The sequence below is a fragment of the Stenella coeruleoalba genome (assembly GCF_951394435.1).
Source record: "Stenella coeruleoalba genome assembly, chromosome: 11".
NCBI classification, from domain to species: domain Eukaryota; kingdom Metazoa; phylum Chordata; class Mammalia; order Artiodactyla; family Delphinidae; genus Stenella; species Stenella coeruleoalba.
This window is the reverse complement of record NC_137157.1, coordinates 61,059,914-61,066,755: the sequence shown is the minus strand read 5'-3', so window position 1 is coordinate 61,066,755 and position 6,842 is coordinate 61,059,914.

Below are 6,842 nucleotides of genomic sequence, written 5' to 3'. Positions count from 1 at the left end.
TCCTGAGTGTAGGGCAGCTGTCCTGGGCACCGTGCCAGTCTGGCATTGGAAAACCACACCTTGACTGTTTATTTTCTACCTGCGCAAGAGTCTCCCCTGCTTATCTTCTCCTCTTCCTTTCTTCCTCCTGCTCTCCCTCCTTCCTGCCTTTGATCTATTATTTATTGAGTACCTACTGTGTGCCTTCCACCATCTGAGGGGCTGGAGAGGAAATAGATGGTCGAGGTCAAGAGCCTGTGGCTTTGGACAAGTGAGAATTGGTTCAAGACTCAGCATGGGGACTTCCCTGGTGGTGCAGTGGGTAAGACTCCGCGCTCCCAATGCAGGGGGCCCAGGCCAGGGAACTAGATCCCACACGCATGCCGCAACTAAGAGTTCGCATCCCACGTTGAAGGAGACTGCCTACCGCAACTAAGACCCTGTGCGACCAGATAAACAAACAAACAAATAAATTAAAAAGTCATCCCTGCCCAAACCTAAAAAAACAATTTCATCTTAAATATGAAGTGTAAGTAGAAAAGACACTGATTTGCTCCCGCAGAGCCTCTGATGGAGTGGCAGAGGGTTCGGCCAGCCCAGGGCACTCCCTCCTGCCTTCCTGAAGTTCCGGAGACACCGCTCTTCCACTTCCAGGCACTTTCCAGCTCTCCCGGGCCTGTCTCTTCCTTCCTCCCTGGCCTGATGTCCCAGGGTGCTCTTGCCCTGGCTGGATGGCTCTGTGTGCCCTCCCTGGACCTGGTGCACCACCCTAGGTGGTGGGGCTACAGCAGAGAGAGGAGCGTGCCTGGGAGAGACTCCTGTGGTCACAGGGGTGGAGAGATCTCTGGGACTGGAGGGGGAGACAGGCTGGAGATGGGAGCTCCTGCCTGGGTCACATCGCCCCTTCCAGGCCTCCTGCCTCCCAGGCTAGACCTCCGTCCTACACAGTGGGCATTTCTGGCTCCACTGGGGCACAGGAATCTGCCCCGAGGGCACGAGCCTATCCTGAGGTTGGACCCCAGGCTCTGATGCTGGGGATGGGCTGCTGAGACACTTCTGGGTGATGGGGTCACTGCAGGGGTGTCTGTGCAGTCTTTCTGGGGTAAGTTTGGGTACCTGGGCAGTCTCCCAACCCCTCCTGACATGTGCTTCCCCTCTCCCATGCAGCGCCCACCTGCCTCCCTGACCTGGTATCTGAATAACACGCGGTGGAACTCAGCACCCTGCCCGCCCCAACCCTGACTACCCCCGTGTGCTCTGCGGGGAGTGGGGAGGGCAGACAAAGGCATACGGGCCCTGCTGGTGCCAAGGTAGCAGCAGACACGTCATGTATGTCCCCAGTGCTTTACATGGAGTAGCTCCTCAAACCCTCACGACACTCGTCCTTCGCAGACGCTTTAATTCTCACCAGCCCCTGTTTACAGAGGGGGAAGCTGAGGCTCGGAGGGGTTGAGCGTCTGGTCTGTTGATAGCAATGTATAAGCAATGGATTTGAACCCAGACAGTTGGAATTAGGAGTCCTTCCTCTTGTCTCAGCCTCTAAGCCAGGTGACTCCTGGAAAGGGCAATGAGACGGAAAAGGAAGCTGTCTTCTTACATCTGGGGCTCGATTCCGCCTAACTGTCTTTAAGCTGGATGCTCAGTTCTCCAGAGACCTTTGGATAACTCAAGTCTGCTGTTCCTCGCTGACCTCCGTCAGCCCCTGTGTTTTGACAAGTCACAGTCCCTGGCTTCGAGGCTGGCCCTGCAGGGCGGTCTCTGGGGCCCGAGCACTGGGCGGCCTTCCTTGCGGGTGGCCTGGCTTCTTGGAGGCACGGAGGGCACGCTGACCTGGGACGCTGCATGTGGGGAGGGGGATGTGGTCCCACCTGCTGCTTCCTCTCTGGCCCAGAAGTCTTCCTTGAGTGCAGTCACAGAGGTGTCTTTGGCTGTCACAGCTCTGGCTCCTGACCAGGAAGTGCAGCAAAAAAGCCCCAAACATAACTCCACGGAAGCACCCAGACCCCCCTTCCTCCCCTTCTCCTTCCCTACCCTAGCTTCACGCATGCCTCCCTCCACCCCTGAGTTAACATCCTGGGGGGTCCACTGTACGGGCCCTTGACTTTGCACCCTAACCGAGGACCTGACATAAACCCTCTCCTGGCCTCGATATGAGCCCAAACTTCCTAGGGGTTCAGGCCCCCAGGGGGCAGGAAGCCTGGCAGGGGTTAGGAGAGGGAAGGTGGAGGGTGGGCGAAGATTTCAGTCTCTCTGGGGTATGTTTGGGGACCTGGGCAGTCTCCCAACCCTTCCTGGATCTACTCACAGACAAACCTTGGGGCTTCTGGTGGGACATGAGCTCGGGTGAGCCCAGCTGGAGACAGCGTCTTGTGCCCCTTAGGGATACTGGAGCCCTGTCCTGCTTGATCCTTACAAGTCCAGGGACAGAAATCTCCATCCCTCACCTTCCACTGCGAGTCCGCCTCCTTTGCCCCTGGTCCCCTGTCACTGGCGACAGGAGGCAAAATCCTGATCATCCAGGAGGCCGAGACAAGGTGGAAGTGGGACAGGCGCTGGCCAGAGCTAAGAATGGGGGAGGCTCGGGCCCCTGAAATTGGTCCTCAGAGAAGCAAGGGGGAGTTTTCTTATTTTCTCTACTTCCTCCTTCCTTCTATTTCTCTCTCCAGGTCACTACCCCCCAACAGCTGATGTATCTCTGCTCACTCTCATCCACCCCTTGTTTCTTGCCTCCCTGCCTGCCTGTCCCTCTGGGACAGTACTGGTCCAGGGCTCCTCCATCTCTCAGCCCTGGGATAGGAGAGGCATCCTGGCCCCGCAGCCCGGCTGGATGGCGTTATGGGAATGGCACGGCCGTGTCACAGTTTCAGTGCCTCGTCTGTGCGTTTTCCCCCTTTGGCCCAGGCAGGCCTGGGATAATGCAGGACAGCAATGCATAGTTGCTGGATGAATGTGCCAGTGAGCACATCCTAGCCTGCCTGAGGCTCTGGGGCGGGACGTGGCTCTTGGCGAGACAGACAGGGACTCCAGGCGAGGAAGACTCTTAGCCTCACCCCAGGGCATGATGGGAAGGCCGGGCCACTTCTCCAGGAAGCTTCCCAGATGAACCTGCTTAGGTTTTCTGCCCCTCTCTCCTCCTCTCTCCAAAATGCACACCCACACCTATGCCCTCGCCTGGGTCAGTGCCCTCTCTCTTTGTGCAATCCGTGGCTTGGTGGAAAGAATTCCTGAGGGTCCCAGAACTGGGGACTGGGAAGCTGAGAGTAGACTGGGAAGGGCTGCGGCCAAGAAGGGGGACCAATAGCAAGGATGGAGACATTAAAAACCGTGCCTGTGAAGCTCCCTCCACGTGCCAGGCAGTCTGTGGAGACACGGGAGAGGCACTGACCCGGGGGAAGGTGTTTGGGGCAGTGAGCAAAGGCTTGAAGGAAGAGGAAGACGTGTCCAGGAAGGGTGTGGGGAGGTTCTTTCAGGCTAAGATGGCAGCAAACCGTTCGTGTAGGACGGTGACGATGACGGGAGCCAGCCAGCGTGGCTGGGGTGTCAGAGGTGCTACGGAGCTCAGGGGAGCAGCAGCGTCCTCGGGGACCCAGGAAGGCTGCAATGCAGGCATCTCATCACTTGGCATAAAGTTCTTCAGTGGCTCTCCGTGGATTAAGGTCTAGAAGATTCCTTGGACTGTCAAACAAGATTCTTTGCACCTGCTGCCCTTCTTCCTCTCTGTGTTTCATCTCCTGCGCTCTCCTTCTCTCCACAGGCCCTGCCCATTCCCACCCCCACCAAACTGGCCCCGTTTCCCTGAACCTGACGAGTGACGTCATGTGTCCGTGCTGGCGCAGATACAGAACATTTCCAACGCCGCGTACAATTCTATCAGCCAGTGCCGATCTGCAAAGAAGACATCCGAGATGGGCCAGGAGGCTGCAGAGCCCTGGAGGCTGTGAACTGGTCCAGGATAGACGAGGGGGCAGCATGGGGGTGCTGGCAGAGCTGGTTTCTGGTCTGGGCTCTGCTACTTACCAGCTGCGTGGTTTGGGGCCAAACGCTTGGCCTCTCTGGGCCTCAGTAGCTTGTAAAATTAGATTGTACTGGATGATTTGAAATTTTTTTAATTAAAAATTTTTTTTCCAGTTTGGTTCGACCAATGTTCCTCACAGTGTGGTCGATCCCATTGTTATGCCAGGTACTCAGTGGTTTCCAGTGTGATCCAAGGTCTCTAGGCAAGCAGTGCTCTGGGGACGTCAGGCAGCTATGGGCCTTCTGCACTGAGGGCAGGCCTCTGGGGTCAGGGAGAGGTAAGCATAGGCTAATTACACTCTCCTGTCCTCACAGCACTTAGCCCATTTGTGATGATTTGTTGTTGCTTGTTTACTTGTGTTTGCCTACCCTGTGAAGCTCTGTGAGCCCGGGGACCACATGATGGTTTTATTCCTTGAGGTTCCAGGGCCTGGCGCAATGCCTGGCATGTAGTAGGTTCTTGATGACTATTCCCTTCTGGAATGAATAAAAGGCCACCCTTCCACACCGGGCACTTGTTATATGATATTGCAACACAGGATGCGACTCCAAGGGCTTCAGATGGTGTAGAGCGACAGACCCCGGGTGGGTCGTGGAGCCAGACGCTGGGCCCTCCGCTTGGGGAGGCATGCGTCCACTGGTGGGGACTCCCAGAGGCCTGGCCTCCTGCTGCTTTAGCTCCTGCTTAGCACAGGGAGGGAACTCTGATGCCCTCCTCTCACGGTCAGGTGCCTCAGGTGGACGAGAAGATTCATGGTCCTTCTTGCAAAAGAAGGAGGCAGGAGGAATCCTCCCTAAGCTGGCAGAAGCCCCATTAGGCTTAGACTTTGGTCAGGCATGCATTTGGGGCAGGGCAGGGACCGAGCCGTAAGCTGCCCAGGTACCTCTCCTTCCATGTAGGGTAGGTACCTCAGCCCCTGCCCAGCTGTGTGGGTGCTGGGCTCATGTCAGTGACATCCGGCAGGGTTGCCAGGCCTGCTTCTGGGTGGAGGAGGCAGGAAGGAGGATTGCACAAACGGAAACTGGCAGGAGGCCCCACTTCCGCCAGCTGCTCCCAGGGAGGGCCCCTTGGCGGCAACAGACCCCCGTTCTCCGGGAAACACTGCACCTTCTCGCCTCCTTCCTCCCCAGGAGGAAATGCCAGGTCCCAGCAACAGGGGACTCCTAGTGGCCTCCTGCCCACTCTCCATCCACCCACTGTGGCGGCTCAACCCACGAGGATGGTTCCTCCTAAGAGCCCTCATTTCTCAGACCTCAGACACTCAGCTTCCTTCTTCCCTCCTGCACGGTCCTCCCTCCTGGTTGCCTCTGAGCTTTCATGCTGGCCACTCAGCCAGCCTGCCTGCCCCCTTCCTCCAGGAAGTCTTCCCAGATAGCCCCCTTACTTGTCTTTGTTGGGGAGAGCTCTCAATAGCAGCCTCTGTGGTGGCAGGACTTTGCTTTACCCACTGTTCCATCACAGCTGGCATATAGTAGGTGCGCATGGAAATAGTTGTTGAGTTAAAACATGGTGTGTCCTCTATTACTTAGCACTTGTTTCCATGGCTCTCTTAGGCAAGGGTCTCTTTCCTCCAGCACCCTCCCCCATTAGACAGGATCTGGGGACCCAGTTTCCCCTCCAGTGAGTCCCCCCACACCTGGAATCCTGGTCACTGGAGAAACTGCCAGCCTTACCTACCGCGGCCAACTGTACCTTCATTCAGGAAATGCTGTCTGCACTTCTCCTGGGCGCCTATCCCTGTGCTGAGCAGTGGGGCACATACAAAGATCAGGGTGGCAGGGTGGTGACTTGGGTGTTCTCCCCACATTACCGGCCCCTCTGCTTCCCAGTCCAGCTCTTTCTGAACTCTGGAATCTCTTTCCATCCAGCTGCTGCCTCCAGGTCAGCTGCCTGGCTGGTTCCAGCCACCTCACCCTTCCATTCCTGGCACTGCACGCAGCTATTTAGGAGGTGTCCTCTTCCCTGGGGCTGCTTTCAGAGGGATTGGAAGGCCAGGGTGGCTGACAAAGGCAGGATGGGGGAGTTGTGGGGCCTCTGGAGATGCTCATTTGTAAGCCCTGACTGCTCCCTGAACCCCAGCTGCTGCTTTATCTGCCCTGATAACAGACCGAAACCATATTCTGCTCCCTGCGGAGCCGTCAGTGCCTGGCCTCTGCGAGCTTGCCAGAATGGCAGTAGCCAGGGTGGTGCTGACACAGGCTGGACGGCCCCAGGAGGCTGCGGCCCTGTGGGTAGCCACCAACACGCAGACCACCCCCCAATGCAGGGATGTCCCACTCATCCAGTGCTCCCCAGTGCCCATATGGGGCACACGGGAGACGCTCAGGCTGGATCCTGAGAACTGATGTTTGAGCGATGGTGGTTTATGGTTCATTCATCTTTGTATCCGTAGCACTGAGCACAATGCCGGGCATGCAGTAGGAGCTCAGGGGTTGAACGTTATGCACTCAACACCTATTTATCAGGATCTGCCACGTGCAGGCAGCTGTGTCCTCTCCCTCTCCATCCTTTTTTAAACAAATTTATTTTATTTTATTTTTTACTTTTGGCTGCGCCGCATGGCATGTGGGATATTAGTTCCCCGACCAGGAATTGAACCCTTGCCCCCTGCTCTGGAAGTGCGGAGTCTTAACCACTGGAACACCAGGGAAGTCCCTTTCTTTCTGTTCTTTTTTAAAAAATTGAAGATCTAATTGGCTTCATCAGTGATTCATGAATTGGGCGGCATCCCCTCTAGGAATTAGAAGAGTGCTCCCTCCCTCTCCATCCTTCCATCTCCTTCCTCCAGCACCTGCTGGGGATCTCCCGATGCAGTGAGATGTGGGGAGTCTCCAAGACAGCTGTCTAT